The 20,721-nt window shown below is 35.2% G+C and overlaps 1 long non-coding RNA gene across 1 annotated transcript; it reads right to left on the bottom strand.

Moving 5' to 3' along the window:
- Positions 1-9,063: 9,063 nt before the first annotated feature.
- Positions 9,064-9,902, bottom strand: LOC107730571 (uncharacterized). Its single transcript, XR_001638696.1, has 3 exons — positions 9,822-9,902; positions 9,432-9,591; positions 9,064-9,268 (listed from the first exon to the last, which is right to left on the bottom strand). It is a non-coding gene; the product is annotated as an uncharacterized LOC107730571 (long non-coding RNA).
- Between the last annotated feature and the right edge of the window lie 10,819 nt (positions 9,903-20,721).

Genomic DNA, 20,721 nt, shown 5'->3' with positions numbered 1-20,721 from the left:
AATTATTATTATTTTGTGCCGGAGCTATTTTAAATACAGACAATACATATACAAATCTGAACTACTAGTCCAATCAGACCTGCTAGTTGAGATTTTGACCTGTTGTTGAGTCCTTTTTATACACAAATAAATCAGGCTTTTGTGTGATCGGTGAGAGTGTGTCATGCAAAGTCCCAGTAGTACTGTATATGTATGCACATTATGCTTGACAGGACTAAAAATAGCCAGACCGGTGCACCATCATGGCTTGACTGCCCAGTATGGCTGCTTCCCAACAGTTTTTCTTGATTTGATGGCAGAATGTAATCTGGTTGAATGACAAGCTGGTGTGCTTTAACTATGTATGTAACGTCCACTTCAACTAGCAGACATTCAAAGAAGAAAAATAAATAAAGTTGTGTATAGGAGCTAGGGTGTTGATATGATGTTGGATATCAACAGAATCCTACCAAACAACAAAAAGCCATTAATTTACAAATGTGCCACTAATTACGTGACATTTTATACAGTCAACAGGGAGCTAATTAATTAGTAAGCCCACTGACTCAATGAAAAAAAAAAAGCCATATTTTGTTTGTGTATTTCCTTTATATTAACATATCACAGGTGTACTGTTACACTGAACACACAACTCACAAACTACACTCTGCACAGGAGAAATAACTGATTTCAACCATTTGATGTCAGCATGTTTCTAAGTTAACTGTCAGATAAAATTTACACAACACTTTTTCACTTTGCATTTTGGTAATTTCTTATTCTGTCATAAAATGTAGAATTAAGTTATCTACTTTTGTAAAAGTAAAATGTTGCCTTAATAGGCAGCTCATTATATTCTGAAACGGAGTATGTGAATCAAACTGACAAATCTAGAAAGGCTCACTCGGCTGTACCTCATACCCTCACCTCTGGAGTACCACAGGGATCAGTGCTGGGACCCCTGCTGTTCTCCATTAACATCACATCTAGATCTCATTTCCTTCTTCTATTCCTACATCTGTGATCCCAGCAAGGTTCACTGCATGTTCCTCAGACATATCGACCTGGTTGTCCAGCATCACCTTAACCTCAATGTTGATGGAATGAGTTCATATTCCTTACCTTAACTCATCAAATCTATCTCAGTGGATGGTTACAGAGTAGATGACACTAGATATTTTAAAAATAGCTGCAGGATAATGAAATGAGCTACTGGTCTGATCCACACATGAAGGGTTACAACTCTCTCCTCAATTCTAGTGGATGAGCCACACCTATAAGAAAAGGTAATATACCATCCATATTCAATCAAACACTCAAGCCTACTGTAGTCAGTGATCTCTTCACACTGTCTTCACATGCATAGTGAAACCCTTCTGGAAGGGATGTGAGGATCTGAGGAAAACTGTGTTACCAAACAGTTGTGTAAGATCTGAGTTATTTATCTGTCTGCTCATCTAAACATATGCAGAAAGGCTGAAACACACATAATGTAGTGTGCTCACTCAAAGTGGCACTAAGAGCATATAACAAAAAGATAGCACTTACCAGTGGCATTGAGGAGGGGGGGGGGATACGAGTTACTTCATTTTACTAAATGACAATGGAGTCTTTAAAACTACACCAAGTGGGAAAAAAGAAAGGCGTGTGGCAATATCACATAATGAAACATCTAAAAATAAACATGAATAGACAGAGATCATCATCAGTGCATTTAGAAGCGCACAGTTGACAATTATTTTGCTAAACGACTGGTTATGCTAATTGCTGTTAATTTATAAACAAAAATATATTCATTTGAAGTTAATTTAATGGAATGGCTTTCAGATATAATATTAAAATGTATGCAAGTCCACATTTAACCTTATAAATGACATGTAATTTTCTATTCAGCATACTGATAATTGGTATCTGCGACATTGTCCTTTGCAGTACTTGGTTGAATAGAGGATGAGGGTTAAATGTCTTGTTCAAGATCACAGCTGTGATAGTTCATGGGTCTCTTCATTCAGATTCAACTTTCTGGTTACCAACCCACTATGTCTAAAACAATTTAGACATCTAGACATTTGACACTTGAGTATCAACCATCTGTACATGCAAACTACATTCCTTGCTTCAGAAACAATGCCGGTGGCATTTGGAGCATGCATTAAAACTTCAATGGTACAGTTCATTCTGCCACAAATGTTGAAGACACTTAATGTACTCTTGCAACAGGAAATGCTCTTGAAACAATCAAAGTGTGTAGGGGGAATATTTCTATAGGTGTAATAGCTCTGATTCAGAAATACAATACAGGAACAATGTATTCATGAGTATCCTAAAAATGCTTGTGTAATTCTCTCTTTCTTATTTTTGCTCTGTTTCATCATTATTTTAATATTGAACCAAAATAAAGTCATAGGCTCTGTGAAGACAAAAGCAGTAGCTTGGCCTTTGCTACAAAGCTACGCTGGCATTTTACTGTCAGAAATCTGCCCTGAGCCATTGAATATTAGCAACACACCATGAGCAAACCAAAAACACCCTACATTTTTTATCCACTCTTTATTGCACCTTCTGCCCCTTCTGTCACACCCATAAACACACAAACACCCCTAACCCAGCTCAACAAGTCTCTTGCTATAAACCCTGGGAAAGCTATACCGCTGATTGCAATCAATTTGATTCAATAAGGAAATGGAATGAAAGATTAAGTGTTTTGCTTAATGCACACTAACTCCAAGGTCAGGACTCTATTGCAAGTGCCAGTCGCTTTGTTGACTGCACCATCTGTTCATATATGTGACCATTTAACAGTGTATCTCTATTACGAGGCTGTGATTTATCAGTAAATCATTATGCCACGACTCATTCCATAATTTCACTCTTTCATTGTAATGTCAAAAGGCTACATATAACGCAAACATCATCTCCCGCTTGAATTTTATTTGTTGCTGGTATTTATGCAAATTGGGTGGGTGGAGGGAGGATGTTTTGCATTTGCTATAAAGCTCTAAAAGCTTAGGTCACGAATATTGTTTACAAGTGCCTTCTCTGTGGCAGTATTTACATGAGAATGTTTAATAAAGTGTTTATTTTACTCACACAGAATTCCCACGTTTCAATACATAGGGCCATTACTTACAGAATAATAGTGTGTGGTCTCATTGTAAATTGAAGAATGTTAGATGACACATGCTGAGCCGCATAAAACAATTCTAGAATGTAATATGCATGAAAGGCGGCAAAAGCCATCGATCTTTGGTGATGTTTTAAATGGAAAAATATTTAAGTCATGATAACAGTAAGCCTAGACTATTTTTTTACTTCTAGTTTTAGTGACAAAAGCTACAAAATTAGGTAGTTTGCTATCTTGATAGCCTCCACTAACAATGGTTAAACTATGAAGCTTATGAGTTACTATGTGTTTATCCTATTATTACCCTCTAAATCTTATAAACTTTTTTTTCTTCTTCTTCTTCTTCTTCTTCTTCTTCTTTCTCCTTTACGATAAGAGAGGTGCCCCCCAGATAATATGTTTTAGGATCTCATAGATAAAATAAAGTAATAATCAGATCTGTTATATATTCCCCCAAGAATGCTTCTGGCCATCTTAAAGAAAACTCAGCATTATATGTCTTCGGAAATGAAGGGACCCTGCAGTCTTCGGATAATGGCTAATATAAATTTGGACAGCTCACAGAACTACTAAAGCATCTGATATAATTGAAATCAAGAAACAACAGTTAAAACCGCTCCCTTATGAAGAGAATGGTACCAGTGGGACAAATTAACGCATTCATGAGTTTGCCTCAAAGAACAGATGGTGATATCTAGCATACTGTTCTATATCTCTGCCTCCTTTCACAAAGAAGCCAAACACACCCTTACTACCATGAAGGATGGGTGATGATTTCAAATAAACACCACAGAATCAGCATCTGTGGATCAGGATAGAAAAAAGTGGAGGTTGGGCTTATGCTCCTTTAATATTGAAGGATCAAAAAAAGGACTCCCAGTCCTTGGGGCCAATTGCCCTAGGGGTGCTGACTGTGAGGGACCTCCAGCTGAGAGGCATCTAAGGGCCCAATTCTTAAAAACAAGAAACTGCAGATTTAAAACCTGACATAAATGTACCACACTTTTGTCAATTTCACATCAATGTTTTATTAAAAAAGGGAATCATTCAGTTGTGCATTGTGCAAACCACACAGTACTGTAAATAGCCATAAGTATATAGTTGTATATAACAAACAGCATGCAGTTCGTAATTTATCTTGCAGTTGTGGCAAGAGGCCATGGGGCCTTGGTAACATAACATGCTTAACTCCAAACAAATAATATGGTGCAACAATTCAAACTAAAATACTAATTTTAAAATCAATGCTTGCTTGTAGAGGAAAAACAGTTTAAGAGGTTACAGAGTTTCTGCAGAGGTGTTTTCTCCTCCTTCTCAAACATATGCTACCCAGTTCCTGGGAGAACATCCGTATTGACGGAGATGGCAGGTGTTTGTGGTCTGATTGACAGTTTTTGCGTATCACTGCTAACGCTGATGCGCAACATCAACATCTGCACCGAAGAAGATCGCAGGAAATCTCCTTAGTGTGCATTTGAAATGGATTGGGTGTAATTATGATGAAATCTTGTATCTGATTTGCTCATATTGATTTTTCCTTACTGTGGAGGAGAGCATGGTTTGGGTGAAAAAAAATAAAAAATAAATAAATAAAGGTGAATCGGGAAGCAGTGAAGCATGACAAATTTGGGCAAACAAAGTGCGCGAGATGGGAGTGCCAAGTGGAGTTTTTACAGCTGAGTATGATGGAGGCCTCACAGTAGAATTGAAACATCTGACCTTGAAATTTGAGCTGCTCAGGCACGACAGACAGAGTCAAATCTCTGTTTTCAGTAGCCCTTTCCCAAGGTAACAATCATAGAAACTTACTCAAACATTCAGCTGCAACATACTTTGTTCAGTAAAAATGTCATGGAAAAACAAACAATGACTAAATAAATATAATATTAGGTTAGCTTATTCTAATCTAAAGACAAGAACGGAAACCTTAACTAAACCTTTAGTACTACCGCTGTATGTACTGTAATCTAACAAGTAGTATTATGACCTAACTGTAAATAAAGCACATATTTGCACATTCTTTTCTTTCTAGTATACTTTACACATATACTGGACATAAATCTGGTCCAGTTTGCACCTTATTTCTGGCCAAAAACTGTCCACCTAGACAATGTCTGACTATTATGAACTGATATATTCTGAGTTTATTTGTGGGGTTTGTGTGTGTGTGTACATGATGTCACATAAGACATTAGCAGACACGTGTAGACTTTGTCATCTCTTTAATCATTTCTCAAAGTGCTAAATGCTAATTATTTTCACATACGTACTTCAGCACCAAATCAGAATATGTAACATTTTTTTTGTGAATATAAAATATAAAATTATTTATTATTCTGTTATTTCTGTATATTTTATATTGTTAAAAAAACATGTGTTCAATGTTTCTGCTTAAATGAATATGTGACACTAACTAACAGCATGTTTCATATAATATCAGAACATTTCTTCCAAATGGACACTTCTGATAAAAGATCACTCTTAAATGTAATGTGGAAACATTCATTTTCTGTAAAGCTTCTTTAATATATAATGGAAAGAGTTCTACACAAAATGGGCATGGAACTGAATAGAGAACTAAGCACTTATAATATATACAACTCAGACAACAGGATAAATAAGGATAAATAAAAAGCAATATTGCCAGGAGCGTTTAGCCTTTCATCATGGGCCACCCGCCATCAAAATGTGTCCACATATGCAATAAAGAGCTGCTTCATGGCTGACACGTGATGGAAGATCTTTGGTTTGAGTTTGGTTTCATATAATGGATTGGTAAATTTCAGCTCAAACTCGTTTGACCTATTATATCAGTAGCAATTTATTCGAGAATCACTAAAAATCACCTAAAAAGATAATAGAAAACACACAGCACAATCGCTGAAATATTATGAGGCAAATATTATCAGGTCGATATAAGCTAATCCACCATCAGACAAGGATTTATCAGTAAAATTTCACTGCTGCAGTAAAATGGTCTAGCTAGAGAAATATATATTATATAAGGAATAATCAGCCTGGGGGAAAAAAATGCTGTCATTTACTGACCCTCATGTCTTGTCTCCAAACCTGTATGACATTTCCATCTGTTGTAACTATAACTTCTAAAAAAAATAATAATATAAAAAAAAAGAACACATAAAAATACCATAAATATAGTGAATACAATGTGTGTGCTCTTACAAGTCTTCTGAATTCATTTGATTGTTTTGTGTGATGAACAGAGAGTAATTTAAAGGCACAATATGTAAGATTTTCATAATAAAATATCCTAAATCCACTTGCACAGTGTGATATATTTCATGCAGATATGTACTTATCCCAAAAGTTCCCAAGGAATTGTAAATCCAGAGAAAATCCAATTTTAAATAATTGCTCGTCCGGTCATTGTTGCCTATCAATGACATAATATCTGCACTATCCTAGGTTCTGGCTTGTAGAAACTGTACAAAAATGCTGCTGTGCAGTTAAACTAAATCCATTACGGCTGTCGTGAATAAACTGAAAATTAAATGAGAAGTGTTGACTGTAGCATCAAATTTTGATCTGCTCAACGTTTCACCATGATTCTTTTTACACACATTTTTACAGTGTTGTACATTCTAACCAATCACACACGAGTCTGTTGAGCTTATGAATGCAATGGCCAATCAGAGGTGTTCAGATGAGTCATCGCTGAAACGCCGGTGTTTTGCTCAGTGTTTGCTCACTGACTGAATTCTGCTCTCTGGCGAATTCTCTCATCATAAACAACAAAGTGCAGTATCAGATGTGCATACGATGTAAGTATGAGACAGCTTTACTGATTATAAGGACAGTTTTTTGAGAGTGTTTAAACTCGCACTAGACTTAAGTCAATCATAATGTTCTAGAACAATGTAAATGTTCTTTGCTCGCTTTCTCTGTATAATTTATTCACTGTTTGAATAACTGTGGACAGTACAGGTAATAAAAAAAAAAAAATAATAATAATAATAATAATTACCTCATCCCCATCCGTGAACATGATTAGTGACTTCCATACAACTCTAGATGGTGAAAATGACATCTCCCATCGTTCCACTCTCCTTCATAGCGTCATCAAGCTTCTCCTTTGTTGTTGTTTTTAAAATGTGGCCTCTAGTGGCAAAAACTTACATATTGTGCCTTTAACTCGCATTCACTCAAAATCGTGTCCATGTGCAATATCGTTTGTTTGTTTACGTAAGTGCACCTCAACCCTGGGTAAAGTAACGCCTCAAGCTATAAGCGATACTTTACAATTCGATAAGATATGGAAACTTTTTTGTTACAATTTTAATGATAGCAATACTGATACCATTACTGTTTTTTTTTTCTTAAATGTGATTTTCCAACGTGATCTAATGATAACTCGTAAGTATTTTACATAAAATGTAGTTCTATAAAACATATATTTACTGACGTTTTTACAGGCTCTAAAACGTACAATACTGACGTATTTTCAGCATCTAAATGTACAAATACTTGCGCATTTTCAGCATTTAAACATACAAAACTGAGGTATTGGCAACACCTAAAAATGAATCCTTATGAATATTGAAATTGCGGCATTAATTTTATTAGTATTGTTGTTTTTAGTTGTCATATCAATGACCTTGTTTTCAATTGCATTATTAAATTGTTTACTCGTTTACTTAATATGAAATGATAACATTTAATTCTGTTCGGTGTGATTTCTGCTGCCAGCTCGTTTCTAAAAATAGGCCTACATAATGTTAAACAAGACCTCACTTTAAACCCTTAAAATAAATAGCATATCTGCAATCGTTTAACCTTTACTTGTCATGTAATGTTTACTTTGTTTGCCATGGGCCACAAAATGCGTTTTCTCCGACATGCTGTGACTGACAATTGAACTATAAAATACACCAAAAACGCAACATAGTTATGAAATTAAACAATTTTATTTGTGCACTGTAATCCAAGTCTTCCGAATCCATACGACTGCGAGGAACAGACCCAAATCCAAGCTAAACAAAATTCAAGTTTGTGAATTAATTGTTCTTTTTTAATGAATCTTTTAGGTGAACGAATCGTTCTTGTTCACGTAATCCATTGACTCATATTTCTCATTCACTGAAATTCCACCCTGCAGAGCAGCGCGGTTAGCAGCGCATGCGCAGCTCAGTGAACGAGAAGGATGTTCCTGAACAACCGGAGGCTGCAGTTTCAGGACCGCAGTTCTAGGACCGTAGTTCTAGGACCCTATTATTTTGTAACAGCGCCACCTACCGAATTGGATAATATAGCGGAGGCTGCAGTTTCAGGACCGCATTTCTAGGACCCTGGTGGTTTAGTTTTTATAATGTTTGTACATGTTGTTAAAGATATTGAATCTCAGGAACAATTTATTTATTTTTTTTTCAATTGTGATTTTTGATTTATAAATGCATCAGATGTTAATTACAAAGTGTGTAAGCAGGTCTTTGAGTTAACAATTTTAAATTTAAATGAATTCACACTTAAAATAAAAATTTATCTCAGTCTTTAAACAACTGAAAAAGTGGAGTACCTTAAAGGCAGGGTATGTGATTTTTCAAAAACACTTTAGAAAACTGATTCGGGCCGAATAGCAAAACAAACTTGTAGCCAATCGAGAATTAAATAAGAAACATTTGCTTTAACATGTTTAACTCTGTAAAATATATTTCTGATTTAACACTTACACCTATAATACATTATAACTATGAGAAATATAATCCATTGTAACTTAAGTGGATGCAATGTGTTCATTGTGAGTTATAAATCATCATACACTTAACCACAAATAAGTGTTATAATACATTAAAACTGTTCTTACGATTATTTATAAGATGATGCAACATATTATAAGGTTTCTTATAATGCATTATTAATTCCTTATAATGCTTTAAGAATAACCTTATAATGTATTATAAATATAGGCTTCATAGAAAGTTTTACCGTCAATTTCTATTAAAATCTTCCACTTCACTGAAATAGTTATCAGAGAACAATCACTGTTGGGTTAACAGAAATATCAGTAACAAAAGGTGCACTGGGCATTGTGCAAAAATAATTCATATTCTACTCTGACCTGTAATGATAATCCGGACCAGAAAAGAAGACCTGCTCAGCCTCCTGCAATGAGAAATTCCGTAGGACAGCCAGGGCATATATGATGGCCTATGAAAAAACAGTTAATTTAAGTATACTATTATAGCACTACTGAACAGCAAGCCATTATACATTGGTCCATACACGAGTAGCACCAGCATGCAGTTTATACAGTAGATTGTGTAAGTGCAGGAGCAGGACACTCACAAACACATTACATGGTCCGGCATACCTCTGCACTTCATCTGTGAAGCTCAGTTGTGTTGGTGTCCTATGCAGCACTCCTCTCAGATAGGCAAACAGGACAGTTGTTCCTCACTGTCGAGATAGACAGGCACTCGGGAAGAGGTTAGCTTATGAGACCACTTAGAGGGCTTCCCGTTGAGTACACCCTATGGGCAAACCATCGAGCAAAAACAGTTATTTTGAGGAAATTGATACATTTAAGATAAAGATACAATAATTTGCAGCATAGTTAAAAGATATTGTTAATGTTATTCCTAATTAAGACCTTTAATATGAGTTTGTTTGTAATGATGATTAAATGTGAACACTGTTTAAGTACCACTAAATGCTCCTCAGATGTATGTAACTTTACAATGAAGTCCAGCAGTCTCTTTACCTCTGCAGTGTGGTTATCGACAGCCTGAATGTGGATTTTCTCTGAGATAGCACTCTGTACACTGGCTGAAGAGTTCCTTGGAGCAGGTTTCTGGATCAGTCCAGAAGGCAAACTGCTGACCATGCCTTTCAAGCATCAACCAGATTAATCTAAAGTACTGCCAAAAGGACAGGCTAATAACCAGTGTTGGGGAGTAACTAGTTACATGTATCGTAATAATCAATAAAACTAGCAATCGGGAATTCATTATTATTTCTTAGCAGTTCTCATGTTGGCTATGTAAACTTTGCATCGTTTTAAGGTTATAAAAGAAAACTTAATTGAAAATCGGTAAAGTTACTCACTCTGATTGCTGTCCGATCTTCTCGTTCGTGAACGAAATGACCAAACTGGTACATGTCGTTCATGAACGAGTTGAATGAACTGGAACAAGTCGTTCGTGAACGAGTTGAATTAACTGGTACATCTCGTTCATGAATGAAATGACTGAACTGGTACATATCTCGTTCGTGAACGAAATGAATGAGAGTGTACCGGGTCAGTCAGCCATTTAGCATGTGAATCAATCTCGATCAGCAATCAGCAGAAAGCAGATGCAAAGCGCAGTTATAGGTACTGTGCACATAAGCTAAACCCCAATTTATGAATGTGTAAATGTCTGACCAAACAATTAAAATGTCAATTATGCAAGAAAACCTTGTGCTTTGGTCATCTGAGCAACTTATTTAGACCTTATTTATTTAATGAGTAGATTATGCACACATTTTAATAAAGCCAAATCAGTTTTTTGTAACACGTAAATACGTTAGTTGACTTAAGACAAAACATATAAGACACTATTTTTCGCCCCCTGCTGGCGTATTTATGTAATATGAAGACATGGTCACTGAACGAATCAGTGAACAAATCTGAACGAGTCATTTTGGTGAACGAACTGAAAATTAACGAATCTCTTGAAAGAATAAACATTTCCACCACTAGTAACAGCAAAGCCCGCTCTGACTTACGCGTTCTTTACAAATTCAAATGTTACTGATTCAAACAGCAGGTTTTAAGGCAGGATAATCGAACGCTCATTGGCTCTCGCCTGCATTCGTCACAGATTGCGACAATGCCGTGTTTCTGATGAGGTGTGTTTGAATGATGCGCGCGCGCCTTCACGGAGTGGAACGGGAAAATAATCTGGATACTATTTTCAGCGATTAACAATGTAAATTCTGCTCTGCACCTCACACAAACCTACTGTATTCCGCCAGAGAGGACTGCGACTGCAACGCATCATCATTTGGATTACTTATACTGCTTTTGTCATTTTTGCAATAGATAAATGATTGTAATTGCATTTATCTGTCTGTCATGTTTTTCTTTATACTGTACATAAATAGTTATGTTTAGGTTTACAGGTAGTGGGATTAGCGACTATAAAAATATTTTTGAATGCTGTATTGTTACTAAATATTTTGGTCAATTGTGTTTAATATCCTTTTATATTCGATATAAAATGGGTGGTTAAGGTTTGGAGGTAGGTTAAGGGGTCTACAAATCCAAATTGCTTATTGATAAAATGATAAAAATGCATATTTGCTATAAAATGGGTAGGTTTAGGTTTGGGGGTATAGGTTAAGGGGTCTAAAAATCCAAATTGCTCATTGATGATAAAAAATACACAAAATAATGTTCTTTTTAGCAGCATCATATGACCCCTTTAAGGTTTGGAGGTAGGTTAAGGGGTCTACAAATCCAAATTGCTTATTGATAAAATGATAAAAATGCATATTCGCTATAAAATGGGTAGGTTTAGGTTTGGGGGTATAGGTTAAGGGGTCTAAAAATCCAAATTGCTCATTGATGATAAAAATGCATCGATACGAATATCTTAATGATATAAAATATACATAAATATAGTTTTTTTTAGCTAAAATAGCGATTTGTACATTTTAAACGTTGAAATATGTCTAAATTGTAAGTTTTAGCATCAATAAAAACTTACAAAATGTATGTTTTGTGCTTGTAAATGTTACGTATTAATATCTTCGTATAAACAATGAGACCAGGCTGGATTTTCTTAAATGTGATGTGATTCATGTCCTGCCTGGATTTGTAAATAGCCTGGGTTTTAGATTTGGGGTGCTTTTATGCCGCATTCCAGAAGAGATTGGAAGTGGGAATATCTGAGTTGAAATGTCCGACTTCAAACCTCAATGAGTTCAAGTCAACCATACGTCATGTTAACATATTGACCTCAGAATTTCGCCATTACACAATAAGAGCAAAAATGCGATTTTATCAGGTTTTTGCTCAAAATGTTGCTTTTTTTGTGAAACCTACATTTAAGTCTTGATAAAAAAAAATAAAAAAAACTATGCTTGAAGCTAGAATAAAACTGATTTTTCTTTTTTTTTCTTTTTTTTCTTCCAGAAGAGATTGGAAGTGGGAATATCTGAGTTGAAATGTCCGACTTCAAACCTCAATGAGTTCAAGTCAACCATACGTCATGTTAACATATTGACCTCATAATTTCGCCATTACACAATAAGAGCAAAAATGCGATTTTATCAGGTTTTTGCTCAAAATGTTGCTTTTTTTGTGAAACCTACATTTAAGTGTTGATAAATAAAAAAAAAAAAAACTATGCTTGAAGCTAGAATAAAACTGATTTTTCTTTTTTTTTCTTTTTTTTGTTTGAAAGTAGAGGGTCTGATCTTTATTTTGATGTATTGTATGTTCAGATATTCATATACAACAAAATATTCTGGGGACCATGACATTTTAGTGAAAATCAGCAAAAACGCTGGGGGTGGCTGGCAACTTTTTTCAAAAATGCTGGCGGGGAAAGAGTTAAGTTTTACATGAGGTATGCTCATTGGAAGCATTGACATCAAATGACACGTCTCGCTGAAGTCGGATCTGCCCCAAGTTCACAGGTCGGATGTCCGACTTCAAGCAGCATTCTAGATGTTATTTCCAAGTAGGAGGTGGGAAAAATCCAAATTTCGAGTTGTCTGGAACATAGCATTAGACTTAACACTTGGACTCAGACAGACTCGGGTGGACCTGGACTCCGACATTTTTCTATGCAGACATTTTTAACACAGAGAAATCCTTGTCATGTGTATTGTGAAACATGAAAATAAGTAACAACATAAAATTACAATAAAAAGACATTAATAAATGTCTACCACCCAACTCAACTTAATTGGTTAAAAAGTAGGACTCAACTCAGACTCCACAAGGTGGACTCGGACCCAAAACTACAGGGTTTTGATTTTGTTTCCCTATTGTTTTCATACTTACATTTACATTTAGTCATTTAGCAGATGCGTTTATCCAAAGCGACTTACAAATGAGAACAATAGAAGCAATCAAAATCAACAAAAGAGCAATGGTATGCAAATGCTATAACACGTCTCAGTTAGCTTAACTTAGTACACGTAGCAAGGTTTTTTTTTTTTTATTATATAATAAAAAAGAAAACAGAATAGAAAAAGAATAGAGCAAGCTAGTGTTAGAGGCCTTTTTTTTTTGCTTTTGTTAATGGTATAGTAAATAAAAAGAAAACAAATAGATAGAATACAAAAAGATTAGATAAGCTAGTGTTAGTTTTTTTCGTTTTCTTTAACAAGCAGTTAGTAAATTAATAGAGTACAAGACTAAAAGGGGCAAGTTTTTTTTTTTTTTTTTTAAGAATATAATTAGAATAGAGAGTGCTTAGAGTTAGAGGGTCAAATAAGGGGTCAAATATTTTGTTCATACTTGCTAAAGGTAATGACTGAAAAGTCAATAGTAAAACAAAGCCAAAACCCAGAAATTGTAGGCAATTTAGAAATCACGGCCAGGACATGTCTGGAAAAAAAATAAGCCATAGGGTCACCCTAGGTATGTGTCAGCCAATCAGATTTGAACTGGCAATATCATTCAGCATTTTTGTGTGCAAACTATTTCTGCCTAACTTCAGAAAACTGGATTAAAAGTTCATCCTTCTCAGCAGTAGTGATCTGCATACATTTTGCATTTCCAGAATTCTTTTATCCATATGATTTTTCTCTTCCAAACTCAAGGTGTGAGGCGTTTTTTTTTTTTTTTTTTGCGAAAATAATAGGCCTACTCCCAGTGTCGGCACCTTCAGAATTTATGCAAACACATTTTATTTTAATGCCTGAAAGAGCGTTTAATCTCCAAAATCCTCTTCTTTAATCTGGAAGGAAGCATGTTACCACAGGCTGAAGGATTCTGTCACAGTTATTTGACTTATGATCAGACACATAAGGATACTCTGTCTGCAAAACATCTGAATAATGCATGACCAGGACCTTCTTAAATACAGTCAATATTTTATGTTTAGATCTCATCCTGTTTTGGACCGGCTGACATTCCTCAGAAGGGGACAACAAAGGGGATGTTCAAATGACAAAAAGGGGTCTGTGGAGTTTCATGAAAATATAATCCCTCTTCAAGAGCACTCAAGAAAAACTAACCTTCTCCCCCCATCATGTTCACATGACATTGTATGCTGCAGGACTACAGCGTACACAAGAGGAGATGATTGTTGCCTAATGGATTCACTAAAGTTACAGGCAACATTGTTTCTGTCAGCTGAGTTTATAATAAAAACTAAAGAGGCATTTAAGATGTAATGAATGAAAACATATTTGGCAGCCCTCCTTGGAGATTCCTCCTCTTCAACTTTAACCTCACAAAAAGTATCCGGTCTAAATGTTCACTCGCTCGCATGGGCCGCGTTCATGCCTCACCGCTGAGTTATTTAAGGGCCTCTTTCAACTCACGCTGAGTTAATGTATACGTTTCACAGCACGTCTATTTCGATAGCCTTGATGACGTTAGCTTGGGGAGGGGTTGCATTTTCTTGCAATGGGTTCTGTTTCCCCAAACCTCATTTGCATTAGATGTTCTGCAGATAGATATTATTGTATTTGGTTTGGGAACACCATGGATATGTTTTATGTATCCCGACCCACAAAGGTATCTGTTCACATTTAACTTTTGGGTCTGAATGCCCATGCAGGATTTTAATTTACTTAAATAATAATTTATGAAGGATCATGTGACATTGAAGACTGGAGGAATGGCTGATGAAAATGGCTATGCCATCACAGAAATACATTACATTTTAAAATATATTAAAATAGGAAGGTTGTTTTAAAATGTGCAATAATATTTCACAATATTACTGTTTTACTTTATTTTCAATCAAAAGCAGCGTATTTTTCATTCATTCATTCAATAATCCATCCATTCATCCATCCAACCATTCATTCATTCATCCATCCATTTTTGCATTTATCCAAAATGTATAATCGGAAATGTATTTTATTGTGAATTGTTATGTGCATTTTGTAATGTATTTTGGGATTTAGAAGTTTAAACTAAATATATTCAAAATTAGGATGGATGGATGGATGGATTTTAATACAAAAATGCATGCATTTAAAAATATATTCAGCATTAAAAATATAATAATAATAATAATAATACATATTTTTGTCTTGTGATATCTTCAGTCTCCCTTTATGCAGCTGTTGATCACTACAGAAAGAAGGGTACTTGCAATTTTCTGTTTCAGATGCACTGCAGAATATGAACCGTTCTCAAAAAACAGCTCAATTTACTGTATTCCCGCTTGATTTCATACTGTCACGGCCCTTTTCACACCCTCAAAATGCATATAAGATGTGTAGGTGCCCTAAGGACAGATGCTTTCATACCAATTGTGAGTCCACATGAACCGTACCCAAGACGACCTTTGGTCCTGTTTTCACACCAACCAAACACATCAAACTCTGACATCAAACAGATTCGGGTCTACACCAAAAATAGCTTGCAAACTAAGAGTTCTTGAACAGACGGCAGCATGGTGTCGGTCTGAATCCGTGCCAAGCGCCCAGAGAAACCAGAGACTCGCTTGTCAATTTACTGGACTGAATCAAGTTCATAACACAAGAGCTCCTTAGGGAAGAGATATTCAATTAAAATGAAGAAATTCTGATGGCACTCTAAAGCTAGAGAGACTCGTTTTTGTATTTAATTAGATCGCATAGTCATTTGAAGCCGTTAACTGACGTAATGGATGTGCTCCCACGACGCCGTGAGACGCCAAGTCCCTTCAGCATCACTTTGTTAATTGTCTTCTTTACCGTGGGGGTCAAATGTTAATCTCATTGGACCTCACACAATGCTTCATATTAACCAAAGAAAAAAGGCTTGATGACCTACGCTCACATTAAAATACAAATGTATGAATATAGCTGTAGCTCAAAAGGGATTCGAGGGTGAATTAGTATTCCAGGTTGGATTACAAATTTGCGTCATGACTGAACGGCTTCTCTAATAATGGAAAATTAATGTAATATGAATACATACTTTAAAAAATATTACTCCTGTTGCAATACACGTCAAATGTTAAAAAGTAAGTTTAGCTTAAATGCATTGCACTTCTAAGCTTCAGATAGTACGTACCATGCAATAGTATGTTCAAAAAATCTAGGTGTTTAAATCAGCTATTTCAACAAACTAATCTAATCTGATATTGCAACACAAAACAAGCTGATGTTACATTAAATTGATTAATAGGTATAGTATTTTGGCAAACTTGACAATCCTTTGATCTGTTAAAAGCACACATGATCTGGGCAGTCATTGCCTCACAAACATATCCTTTTTCTAATACACTTTGAATTACAAAAATTTTATTTTTGCATAATGTCTCTTAATTTTACCACATAATCAGCAGAACTTACAGAACAAAGTCAAGCTCAGGGTGCTGCATTGAACTGAGTTCTCTTTGTTATGCAAATATTTCCAATAATGTCTAAAAAAAACATTTAATCATCTTTTATTTTACTTGGCACTGGAAGGTCTCCTTTGTGTAATTTCCAAGCATTTTAGTACAAACAATGACAGTTATCTATTGTTTACCATACCCTATAGCACAATATTACTGCAATTGTTGTTTTTTGAAATACAAAGATAGAATTTTGGTGCAAACGATGATAGTTTTCCTGCATTGCTCCAAGGGATTTTTATTTATTTTTTTATCCATTAATGTACTTAATTCATCACAGACTTTGAAACATGTTTACCATTTGAAAAACATTTTTCTCAATATTTATTTTTCTTTACTTTTCACTTTTTTATTACAGTGCTAACACACTATAACTGATTCATTTGGCCCAATTTTCCAAACCATTCATACAGTTCTCGAAACAAAGACACTTTGTTTTCTCAAAACTTTTAACACATTTCACCTGTCTGCACACACGTTCCAATTTGCTCAGTGTTTTCTGCAAAACTCTACACAAAAACGCCATCATTTTGCACAGGTTTAACAATGTTCTCATTCAGAAAACACAAACACACAATATAATTGACTCAAGCATCAAAAAATTTACTCAAACAGCACACATTTATCCATGTGTGAGCATTCAGTAGCAAAACTGATGACACACAGTTCAGAATCTCAGGATGATATGAACAAGAGCCTGTGATTTTGTGTTTTGGAAAATTAATCTTGATAGTGGGAGACAAAGAGGAAGAGGAGAAGAAAAGAAAAATGAAGGGGACAAGGTCAAAGGTAATTTGTTCCTGATGAAATACAAAGCACTACAAAGAAGAGCAATAAGATGGCATCATAAAATGAAAAAGTGCGCTTTTTTATTTTGAATGGCGAAGACGTGCTCACCCACAGACATCCACTGGTTAATTTTGAAGTATTAGCAAAACAACAAAGCTAATGCTTTTCACGGAACTTACGTAATTACCCATTATAAATTGTGATATAGCCTGGTTCGTTGATCCGTTAGATCGGATTGCTTTCTCACTTCAACCGAACCGCTCCAGAGTTCGTTTTCAATCGAGCCGAGACCACCTCGTTCAGGCTATCTCGGACCGATTGTTTTGGCGCGGATCCGGGCGCGATTGCCATGTTCACATATGCCCAGACGAACCGAGCTAAGGGGGGGAACAACAGACCAGGTTTGAAAGCACCCTAAGAAACTGCTATAACAAAATAAGGATACTACGAATACTGTAATGCAAATTGGCAGAGGATGCTGAATGAATAAATTAATTAATTTATTTATTTATTATTTTTGTATGTATGTATGTATGTATGTATGTATGTATATAAACTGACAGTATTCCAATGTGTGTTTACTGTATATTCTAGTTGCTTGGTCTTTGAACGTTTCTCTTGTATTGCTTTTAATTTACTGTAAGATATATTTACAGTAGTGTAATGATGGTAAACTTTTCTTAAAGTTTATTGCTGAATTTTACTGTATCTGCACCCCTCTATTTATGTCGTATACTGTAACAGTCATTGACTAGCAAAATTATTCCTATTTCCCAAAAGGAGGTTTTTATAACAGTGTTTTGAATTGATCTCATTAGTGTTCTCTAGGCAGTGAAGTAGTGTGTATTTGGCAGGTCTGTGTGTCATCTGAGGCCAAAGTTTGAGTCTGACAAAAGCGAAGATGTTTTTGACTAAAGTATTTGATTTTGACCTGGAAGTTTGAAGTTTGCACAAGTTGGTGTGTAGTTTTGAGATTGTGTATATTATTTGTGAGAAAATTGTGAATTGTTTTATGAATTGTGTGTTAGCAATCGAGAAAAACTGTAAAAGATAACAAAACACAAAAAATATAGCTAAATGTTATCAAATAAATACATGTAATTAAAATAAAAATATATATACATATATATATTTAGTTTTCAGAGTAGAACCAAACATCAGTTATCCAAACATCACGCTTTTAGGCTTTTAAATTAAAATGATAAAATTATTATTATTATTTAATCTAATAAATCAATTATTTCCTTCATAAATCTTCAAAAGAACTCACTAATTTTGTTAATTTCTTTAAAAACAATAAGCCTAGCTAGAAAATTTTAAAAAGTTTTAAAAGCTTGCAGTCTGAAAGTTTTCAGTTTGAAGTAGTTCAAAATAGTTTTAAAGATTAAAGTTTGAATATTTTCAAGGCAATACAGTCTATCAGACAAACAGATAGGTATAACACATATTGCTAGGGTACCCGGGGTACCTTTGTTGCTAGCTTGATTAGCATGTTACTAGCATGTTTCTAGCATTATTTGCATGTTACTAGCATGATGTTAACATAATTAACAAGTTACTATCATGTTGCTAGCATGTTTCTAGCATGTTTAACAAGTTGCTAACATGTTTCTAGCATGATTAACATGTTACTTGCATGGTGTTAGCATTTTGTTAACATGATTAGCAATTTACTAGCATGTTGTTAGCAAGTCTCTAGCATGATTAACAAGTTAATAGCACGTTGTTATCATGATTAGCAAGTTACTAGCATTTTGCTAGCATGATTCTAGCATGATTAAAATGTTACTAGCATGATTCTAACATGATTAGCATGTTACTAGAATGTTGCTAGCATGATTAGCATGTTACTAGCATGGTGTTATCATTTTGTTAGCATGATTAGCATGTTGTTGGCATTATTAGCAAGTTACTACCTTGTTGTTTACATGATTAGCAAGTTACTAGCATGTTGCTAGCATGTTTCTAGCATGTTTACCAAGTTTCTAGCATGTTTCTAGCATGTTTCTATGCTAATCCAGCTAAAACCAGTTGATTCAGTAAAAAAAAAAAAACAGCTAAAAACCAGCTGAAAACCAGCTAAGACCAGCCTGACCTGCTAAAAAAGTGGCCAAAACCACTTTAAAACCAGCTTGGGAGACCAGCCAAAGCAGCCAATCAGCCTAGGATTTTTTTAACTTTTTTTTTTTTTTTAGTAGGAAGTAGTTAAACTTTACTATAGCAATAGACAGCTTAAATACACCATACGATTCATCGTGCAAAAGTGTTGACCCCCTCAATGAAAGTATATTGGATTTTAAGTGGTTTTGATAGTCTGGTTTGCGAAAACCGTAAGCCGGATCAGTTAGAAAAGATATAGCAACCCGAGTCTGGGCCGAGTTTGGTGGTTGTAGCTTTAAAGGTCTAGGAGGAGATACACTTTCAAATTTGGTCGAAGAAGTAGAAGAAGAAGAAGTTTAAATAGGATTAAATAGGATTTCAGTAAATTGGCTTGAAAAAGCCAACTTAATTAATCTAAAACCTCAACACAATGTTACAAGCTAACACACTAGCAAACATCTCAACCACTCAGTTTGAGTACAAGCATCTGTTTCTAAGCATGTTTCCTTTGTTAATTCTGCTGTCATACTGTAGCGTCACAGCCCTCTCCCCTCAGAGACATACTGGATAACCATTGGCAAAGCGCCACACTCTAAAAACTTGGCTTCTACAACCAGTAAGCACCTCCCTTTAATATCTGGAGCACTGTTTGAGTTGAAGTTCATATTAGCATGTAATGTGTATTGCTTTAGCACAATACGTTGTTTCCCAAGCAATACACTTGAAGGGTAATTCCTATTCAAATGGATCTGCTCATGGAACACCATTCACAGTTGTTCAATTTGGTTAACAGTGTGTATTTTGAAGCGATACATAGCGATGCTGAGGCAGAGGTTATCTGTCATGTAGCATATATAGAGAAAATCCCCATAAACCACTTGTGTAATAGTGCATGTGGCCTTTCCATCCAAGAATGAGGATACATCCCTTCCATTCCCAGCATATTGCGAACAGAGATCACAAATCCATGACAATCAAAAGTCCTTCTTACCATTTTTTTTTCCCTTCAGCATATAGTGCTGACATGTAGACATGTTTTCAAACAGTACAGTTGAGCCACTAGAGTCACTCGACACATTCAAGATTACCATCAATTTACTCCTACTCATATACTGTATGTATTTCCTCTGGAGTCAAAGAATTAAAAATAATAATTTACTAGAGACTTAGGAAATATTCTGCTCTTATTGTTTAGGCTGCCATTGCACCAGA

The sequence above is a fragment of the Sinocyclocheilus rhinocerous genome, unplaced genomic scaffold (genome assembly GCF_001515625.1).
Source record: "Sinocyclocheilus rhinocerous isolate Xijiao unplaced genomic scaffold, SAMN03320098_v1.1 scaffold818, whole genome shotgun sequence".
In the NCBI taxonomy this organism is placed as follows: domain Eukaryota; kingdom Metazoa; phylum Chordata; class Actinopteri; order Cypriniformes; family Cyprinidae; genus Sinocyclocheilus; species Sinocyclocheilus rhinocerous.
This window is presented reverse-complemented; position numbering and strand designations above follow the sequence as displayed.